The sequence below is a fragment of the Scyliorhinus canicula genome, chromosome 2 (genome assembly GCF_902713615.1).
Source record: "Scyliorhinus canicula chromosome 2, sScyCan1.1, whole genome shotgun sequence".
In the NCBI taxonomy this organism is placed as follows: domain Eukaryota; kingdom Metazoa; phylum Chordata; class Chondrichthyes; order Carcharhiniformes; family Scyliorhinidae; genus Scyliorhinus; species Scyliorhinus canicula.
Genome location: NC_052147.1, coordinates 181719946 through 181728534, shown reverse-complemented (window position 1 = coordinate 181728534; position 8589 = coordinate 181719946). Strand labels below are relative to the sequence as shown.

At 46.3% G+C, this 8589-nt stretch overlaps 1 protein-coding gene across 4 annotated transcripts in view; it reads left to right on the top strand.

Annotated features, from left to right (window-relative positions):
- Nucleotides 1–8589, top strand: part of glsb (glutaminase b) — a 163902-nt gene that overhangs the window by 24770 nt on the left and 130543 nt on the right. The window lies entirely within an intron of this gene.

The window sequence follows — 8589 nt, the reverse complement described above, 5'->3', positions numbered from 1 at the left end:
TGGCTCTTAATCAAAAACATTGCGAGCCCCTTCAAGGTATTGGGCTATACCCAAGATAATTTTTGTCTGAATAGCCGATGCACCTTTCAACTTGAGCATTATGGTATGCTAGCCTTTATCAGTAGGGGGATTGAGTTTCGGTGCCACAAGGTCATGCTGCAGCTGTACATAACTCTGGTGCGGCCGCTCCTGGAGTACTGCGTGCAGTTCTGGTCACCACATTATAGGAAGGATGTGGAAGCTTTGGAAAGGGTTAGAGGAGATTTACTAGGATGTTGCCTGGTATGGAGGGAAGGTCTTACGAGGAAAGGCTCAGGGACTTGAGGTTGTTTTTGTTAGAGAGGAGAAGGCTGAGAGGTGACTTAATAGAGACATGTAAGATAGTCAGAGGGTTAGATAGGGTGGACAGTGAGAGTCTCTTTCCTCGGATGGTGATGACCAACACGAGGGGACATAGCTTTAAATTGAGGGGTGGTAGATATAGGACAGATGCCAGAGGCAGTTTCTTTACTCAGAGAGTAGTAGGGGTGTGGAACGCCCTGCCTGCAACAGTAGTAGACTCGCCAACTTTAAGGGCATTTAAGTGGTCACTGGATAGACATATGGATGAAAATGGAATAGTGTAGGTCAGATAGGCTTCAGATGGTTTCACAGGTCGGCGCAACATCGAGGGCCGAAGGGCCCGTACTGCGCTGTTATGTTCTATATGCCTGAACCCAATGTGTCACAGATGAGGACAGGGGAAGTTTTCTATGAATAACTGGATCAAACGAGAAAGCCATGTATTTTCAAGATATAATTGCGATGGGAAATCTCAGTGCAAAGGTAGGAAGATTTTGTGTACAAGGTATTGCTCATCCACATGACGATAGTGAGAAGTCTTACAACAATAGGGTTAATGTCCAACGGGTTTGTTTCAAATCACCTAGCTTTCAGAGCACTGCTCCTTCCCCAGTTGAATGCTGTTACATGATGATAGTAACAGCAGAGATGACCTAGGAGTAGTTTGGTCAAAATAATTGAGGTGTTTCAAACTCATGGGGCCGGATTCTCCCAAAAAATTTCAAAAGTTAATTTTGTGGTGGGTTTTTCAATGAGTTTCCGGCCGGCTCTCCAGGTGAGTTCCCCACTGCTATTCAATGACACTTAGTCATTTCTTTGGACCCTGGGGAGTTTCTCACTGGTTTAGCCCACACTTAGAATTTTTTTTAGCACTGGGGAGCTGAACTCCTAGATCAGGCTGCCATTTTTGAAAGGGTGCTGGAGAGAGAGAGAGAGACAGCTGGAGGAGGAAAAAATACCAAAGCGAAGGGACGGCGAGGCGCAAGGAACAGAAGCAGCGCGGGAAAAGCGCAGGAGCGGTGGACGGGCAGGAAGGCAGCCCCACGAGACGAGACGGAGGTTCGGGCGAGGTTCTTCCCTGTGCAGGGGAAGAGTGCAGAAGTGTGCTAAAAGCACCACAAAGGAGGTGCTCAGGATAGAGCTTCACACAATGAGGGAGGTGCTGGCTGTGTCGACGGACAAAATACAGCGGACCATCGAAGGCCTGGGAAGAAAGGTGGAGGTGCAGGAGAAAAAAATTCTGGAGTTGGAGAGAGCCACCTCGGACTAGAATGATAGGGTGGTAGCTCTGGAAACCAAGGTGAAAAGGTTGATAATGTCCCAGGGGAGCCTAAGAGGGAAAGTGGAGGACCAGGAAAATGGGTCCAGACAGCAGACCGTTAAAAGTGTGGGTCTGCCAGAGGGGATAGAGGGCAGAGACCCAATAGGCTACATTGCCCAAATACTGGGCAAGATAGTGGGTAGGGAAGGATTTCCAAATCCCCCAGAAATGGACAGGGCGCACAGGTCACTTCAATCCAATCCCAAAGCTGGGTAGCAGCCCAGAGTGATTAACGCAAAGCTGCACTGGTTCCAAGACCGGGAGAAAATCCTGAAGTGGGCCCGATAGACAAGATCATGCACATGGAAAGGGAAGAACATAAGGGTGTATCAGGACATTGGGGCGGACCTGGCCAAAAGAAGGGCTGATTTCAACAGGGCAAAATCAGCACTCTGCATCAGTAAGGTGCGATTTGGGATGTTATTCCCGGCCAGACTCAGGGTAACATTTTGAAAGGGTGCCTGATCTCCAAGTGAGCTTGTGGGTCCCCCTACACTCTCAATCCAAGGGGAATGGCACCCCCACACACACACGGCTGCTACCCAACACCCCCCAAGTAAGGACACCCTGCTATGGGCCTCCCCCTCATCAGCACCCCCCTCCATTCTAAGACCCCCACCCATCTTCCCAGAGGCCCTGAAGTACCTGCCCTGCACTCCCTCACCTTTCAACCCCCCACCCTCCTTTCATGGGCATGACCTACCCTTGCCCCCTGACTCTTGGCAATGCCATTCTGGCACTCGGGCACCCTTGCACTGGCACCCAGGCCGTGCTCTTGCTGGCTTGGTAATGCTATCTGGGAAGGTTGGCGATGCCAACTGGACAGTGCCAGGGGGAAGGCCAGAGAGCCACCCTGCACTTATCCTGACCCCCCAGAGGTCTCCGATTGCGCGGGAGACTGCCCCCTGGGTGCCGTTCTGCCTGGTCCACATTTGTGTGGATCAGCACTGATTGGCACGTGGCAGGCTTGCTGGGGAGGCCGAAGAATCAAAGGAGGCCACTGGATCCCGCACCGATAGGTCGTAAGTACTTCCATGAGCGTCTTCGGTTACACCCATTTGGGTTAGGGTCCCAAATTCGATGTCCCACAGGACTTTGGAGAATCCCGGGCGACGTGGAGCCCGTCGGGCTTGTGGAGGTCTTGCCTGGTAGTCTCCTGCTGCGGTATGCTCAAGCGAGAGCCCAACACAGCTGGAGATTTGCGCCCATGGTTTTATAATAATAATCTATATTGTCCCAAGTAGGCTGACATTAACACTGCAATGAAGTTACAGCGGAAAGCCCCAAGCCGCCACATTTCCGGTGCCTGTTGGGGTACACTGAGGGAGAATTCAGAATGTCCAAATTACCTAACAGCACGTCATTTTGGGACTTGTGGGAGGAAACCGGAGCACCCAGAGGAAATCCATGCATACACTAGCAGATGGTGCAGACTCTGCACGGACAGTGACCCAAGCTGGGGATCGAACTGGAGACCCTGGCTCTGTGAAGCAACTGTGCTACCATTTACCCTTAACATAGCTGGACATGGAAAAGTCTAGACAACTAAACAAGAAGTCAGATCAACGTAATTGCAAGGAATATTTCATAAACTCTAGTAAACAGACCAAATTATATTCTGGAGCACATTCTGACAGCGATCACATACCAGTGGTTGCCACGATGAATGTCGAGCTAAAACTTCGAATAAAGTAAAAGGAAAGCCAAGGAAAATGGATCTTTCAATGACTGACATACCATGTCATTACAGAAGCATTTATAATGGAGGTAAAGAACAGCTATGCAGTGCTGCAGGTCTCTCAAACAATTAATATAAACGCAAAGTTTGATATGTTCAAGAAGGTCTTGAGGGAAAGTGCGAGAAGTTGAGTATTGACAAAAGCGAGACCAGCTCAGAACGTTACGCATAATAATGATAGTCTGGTTCCGCACGCATGGGTACGGCCTCAACCGGGACCTTGGATCGATATCGCATTACATTCACCCCCCCACCATCTGACCTGGGCTTGTGACAATTAACACCTCTTTAACCTGTGATTATACCTCTCTCCAGTCGTTTCATCTGGACCTGTAAAGACTTAATTTCCTCTAAAGACTCATTCAAAGTATCATCTTGCATCATTGAATTTGTCTATATGTGGTTGTGGAACCCACATCTTCATTCACCTGAAGAAGGGCTGCGCTCTGAAAGCTGGTGATTCAAAACAAACCTGGTGTTGTAAGACGTCTTACTGTGCCCAAAGAAAGCTGGCACCACAGAATGTGAGCTGCTTCGAGAGAATCAACCTAATGTGGTTGTGCAGTAAATATCAAACTCCGAATCCTAATGAGACCCAAGTTGGAGAGCAAAATGATTGCGATTTCACACACATTGTGCAGCTCTATAGAAGATAAAAGAACACTAAATACAATCTATATTTTAAAAACATTGGTAGAAATTCCAAATGACTTCTACCTATGTTTTAATAGATTTTATACTAAAGCATTCCGCAATGACCTCGTGAAAATGTTGCAAACATCAACATTGGGAAAGATCTTTGATACAGGAGTATCTACTGGAATCGAGTAGCGATAATCGGATAGAAGAACGAACCCGGTGATTGGAAAGCAATCAAAAGAGGGGTTAGACATGGCAGAATTCTCTCACTTGTCTGTTTCTCACTATGAGTGCATTCTCGAGGAATGTAAGGGATAGATGGTATAAAGATAGGTGTGAAAGTTGTCAATGACATCCACTATGTTGATGACACCTACAGACACCAATGAAGAAGACTCTTAAAAACGAATCAATACAATTGTAAAGGAAGGTGGTAGGTACGTGCTTACACCCGACTGCGAGAAAACATACACTACGGTAGTGACAAAAAAGAACATCATAGTACAGATAAAATCAAATTACTGTGGATGCTGGAATCTGGGGGAGGGGGAAAACTATGCTGGACCATCTCAGCAGATCTAACAGCATCTGTGGAGAGAGAGCGGAGCTAATGTTTTGAGTCTGGATAACTTTGTCAAAGCTAGATGAAAAAAATTGGAAAGTGTGAGATATATACTGTTGTGGGGTGGTGGGGTGCGTGGAGCAGTGGGACTGCACTAAACACAAGACTAGGTGACCACTTTGCAGAACACCTTTGGTTCATCTGCAAAGCAGGACCTAGACCTTCTGTCCCTGCCATTTCAACTCATCATCCTGGTCTCGTGTCTACATGTTCATCCTTGCCTGCTGCAATATTCCAGTGAAGCCCAACGCAAACTAGAGGAATGGCACCTCTTCTTCTGTTTACAGCCTTCCGGATGAGTTCAACAACTTTAGACTGAACTCTCCCATCCACCGTCACCCCATTTTTATTTCTATCAATTTATTTTCATTTCTTCCATCTTTCTGCTTTCCCCTCCACATTATCTCTCCTCCTTCCAACCCACCGGAGCCGTCTGTTCCCTGTTTTAAATTGTCCTTTGACACACTACTTACCCCCGTTCTGCCATTAAAACATTCTGATCTTATAATGTGCAGCCATCAGCATTCGTCTTCGTCGTTATCACCACCATTTACATTCCTTTTGTCTTGTCCATAATATCTTTGTCAATCTCTACCTATCGCTGGCCCCCTCCAGCCCGATTGCTCCATTTCACCTCAACCCAAATCTCATCCCATTTTCAGTTCTCCAGCTTTGATGATCCAGCCTTAAAGCATTACGTTCCATTTTCTCTCCACAGATGTTGTCAGGCGTACTGAGATTGTCCAGCATTTTTTGTTTTTGTTGGAGAGCATCACAGTAAATGCATTCTATAATCTGGGAAGGATGGTAACATCGAAAAAAAATTACAAGTAAAAAGTGTTTTTACAAAATTAAGTTTGTGGTTTAAAGCAAGAATCATGTACCAAAATGTTATGCCTGGTCAGTAATTAATATGGATGTAAAGAGGAATGGAAGAAAATCAACACTTTCGGAATGTGGGCGGCACGGTAGCACAGTGGTTAGCACTGTTGCTTCACAGCTCCAGGGTCTCCAGTTCAATTCCTGGCTTGGGTTACCGTCTTTGTGAAGTCTGCACGTTCTCCTTGTGTCCACGTGGGTTTCCTCCGGGTGCTCCAGGTTTCTCCCATAGTCCAAAGATGTGCAGGTTCGGTGGATTGGTCATGTTAAATTGTCCAGAAAGGTTAGATGGGGTTATGTGGATAGGTGGAGGTGTGGATTTAGGTAGGGTGCTCTTGTCAATGGGCCGAATGGCCTCCTGCACTGTAAATTCTATGATACTCAAGCACTCGAAGGAGAGGCTAAGTGGAGCAAACACTAACTTACTGAATACAGTCTAAAGAACGTGGGAGATCTTTTAAATATTTTACTCATTCAAGAGACCTGGACGTCGTTGACAATTTATTGTCTATCCTTAATTGCCCTTGAGGGTGGTGGTGAGCTGCCATCTTGGACCACTGCAGTCCTATGTGGTGTAGGCATGCCCATAGTGCTATTAGGAAGGGGGATTCATGATTTTGACCCAGAAATATTGATACATTTCCAAGTCTGGATAGTCAGTAGAGTGGAGGGGAATTTCCAGGGGGTGGTGTTCCCGTGTATCTAAATGCCCTCATTCTTCTAGATGGTAGTCAATGTGGGTTTGGAAGTTGCTGTCTCGGGAAGCTTGGTGAGTTCCTGCAGGACACCTTGGATATGCTGCACATTACAGCCACTGTGTTGGTGTACGGTGTGAACCTTTATAAATGGAGTGCCAATGAAGCAGGCTGCTTTGTCCTTGATGGTCTTGAGCTCCTTGACTAATGTTGGAGCTGCAACCCTTCAGGCAAGGGGAGGGTATTCCATCACACTCCTGACATGTGCCTCAGTGTGCAGGCTTTGAGCTGAGTTACTCAGCGTGGGATTCCTAGCCTCTGGCATGCTCTTAAGTAAAACTTTTTCCTCTGAACCCACATTTGCCAACTGGCCGACCTTCGTGACCCGCACCACGTTCACTGACATTTAATGCGAATGGGGAACATGCTTGGTCCTCACGATCTCATTCTCTAGTCAGGTGCACAGGAGGAGAGGGCATTGCACATACTTCAATCAGTTAGTTTGTGCCGTCTCCCATCTTTGCAAAATGGAAACTGCAACCTCGTGAAGGGCAATAGCAACAAAATGCTTCTTTTACTCAACTTGCTATCCTGGTAAAAGCTACTCCAGCTTTTGGTGTGTTTTTAAAATGGTATCACAGTTCCGATTGTAGTCTTTTCATTCAGAGTCAGCTGTTAGTTAAGAACTGACTCTGGCGTCTCAACCTCAAAAGGAATTTTTCACCCACCATTTCTCTTTCAAAATCTGAGACTTCTCTCATTTTCCAGTACTCCCCTGCATATAACACCCATGGGCTTTGCATTCTTATTTGCATGGACAAAATTGATAAAACCACACTGTAACAAATCATCCTGATACTGCTTTGTTCCCCAAGTTATGTTACTTTGTCGGCTGTTAACCAGAGGACCTGGATCTCTGTACAGAGTTAACAATAGAACTACTCTGTCCTGCCCTGGAGTCTCCTGAGTAGCGGTCTCCAGCAGATCCAGCTAATCACAGAATCAGAATGCAGAAGGAAGCCATTCGGACCATCGAGATCTGCACAGCCTCTCCGAAAAAACTCTATCCAGTCCCACTTCCCTGTCACCTTGCACGTTCTTTTGCTTTGGATAGTTAATTCCGTCTATTGTTCCAATAACTCTGTATAAACAAATACTTTAAAAGGAATCGGGTGAATGGACCACTGCCACGGTGCTTTAGACCCCTCCCAGAGCTTTACACACCCCCCATTAGCAAAAAAGCAATTTGCTGTAGTCCTTTGAAATCCTTTGCTGCACTTTATGCAATGTATTATGCAAGGTTATCAAAAGCATCTTGTTGTGAAAGCTTGGTCCAGTAGGTACACTGCCTATTTGTGTCTCTGGCCGTCTCTTGTAAGAAAAAGATTAGTCTTTGCAGTCCTCTTGTCTTGCTTGCCAGCTGCTAGAAAATGGAAGAAGCTTTCCTCCTTGATTTGGCACTTAAAGCATGTGAATACAGGGAGCTTGACGTCAAGTGTACATGCAGGGCATGTGACTTGTTCACTGCAGCATCTGGCTGGATGGCTGCACACTGCCTCTTTTCCTTCTCATTTAAAAGGTGACAGCTGCCACCATTCTCAATAGAAATGCTGGTAGTGGGCGTTGGGTGTTTCTCCCGTAATCAGGACCATCGTGGGAGCGACGCTACTGATCATGTCACAACCTGCCCGTTGTAAAACCCTGCTCTTGTAGACCCAATCCAGTTCAGTTTCTGGTCAATGGTAACCTCCAGGATGTTGCTAGTGGGAGATTTGGCGTTGATGATGCCATTTAACCTCCAAGGCCGATGGTTAGATTCTCTCTGGTCAGTGCTTGGCACTTGTGTGGTGCGAATGTTACGTGCCACTTGTCACTACCGATGTTGGTGCATTGTACTTTCACTTGACTAATAATCCAGAGACCCAGGGTAATGTTCTGGGGATCTGGGTTTGACATCGTTGCCTCGGCATATGATGTAATTTGAATAATAAAACTACTTGTCCTAAAAACCCTAGAACTAGTCCTAGTTCATTAATGTCCTTCGGGGAAGGAAATCTGCCATCTTCACTTGTCTGCTATAGATCTGAAAGTCACATAGGCCAATGTCGTTAAGCTTTCTGAAATGGCCTAGCAAGTCACTTCATTCGAGTCAACTCTTATCGCCTCCTTCTCAAAGGCAATAAATGTTGGGCCGGCCAGCAACGCCTACATGAGTAAATTTTTAAAAAAATGCAAGTCTGGATATTGTCCTGGTCTTGCTGGATTTGGACTTGCATTGCTTTCTTATGAGGAGTTGTGAATGGTGCTGAACATTGTACAATCAGCTAATATCCCTACTTTTGACTTTGATTTG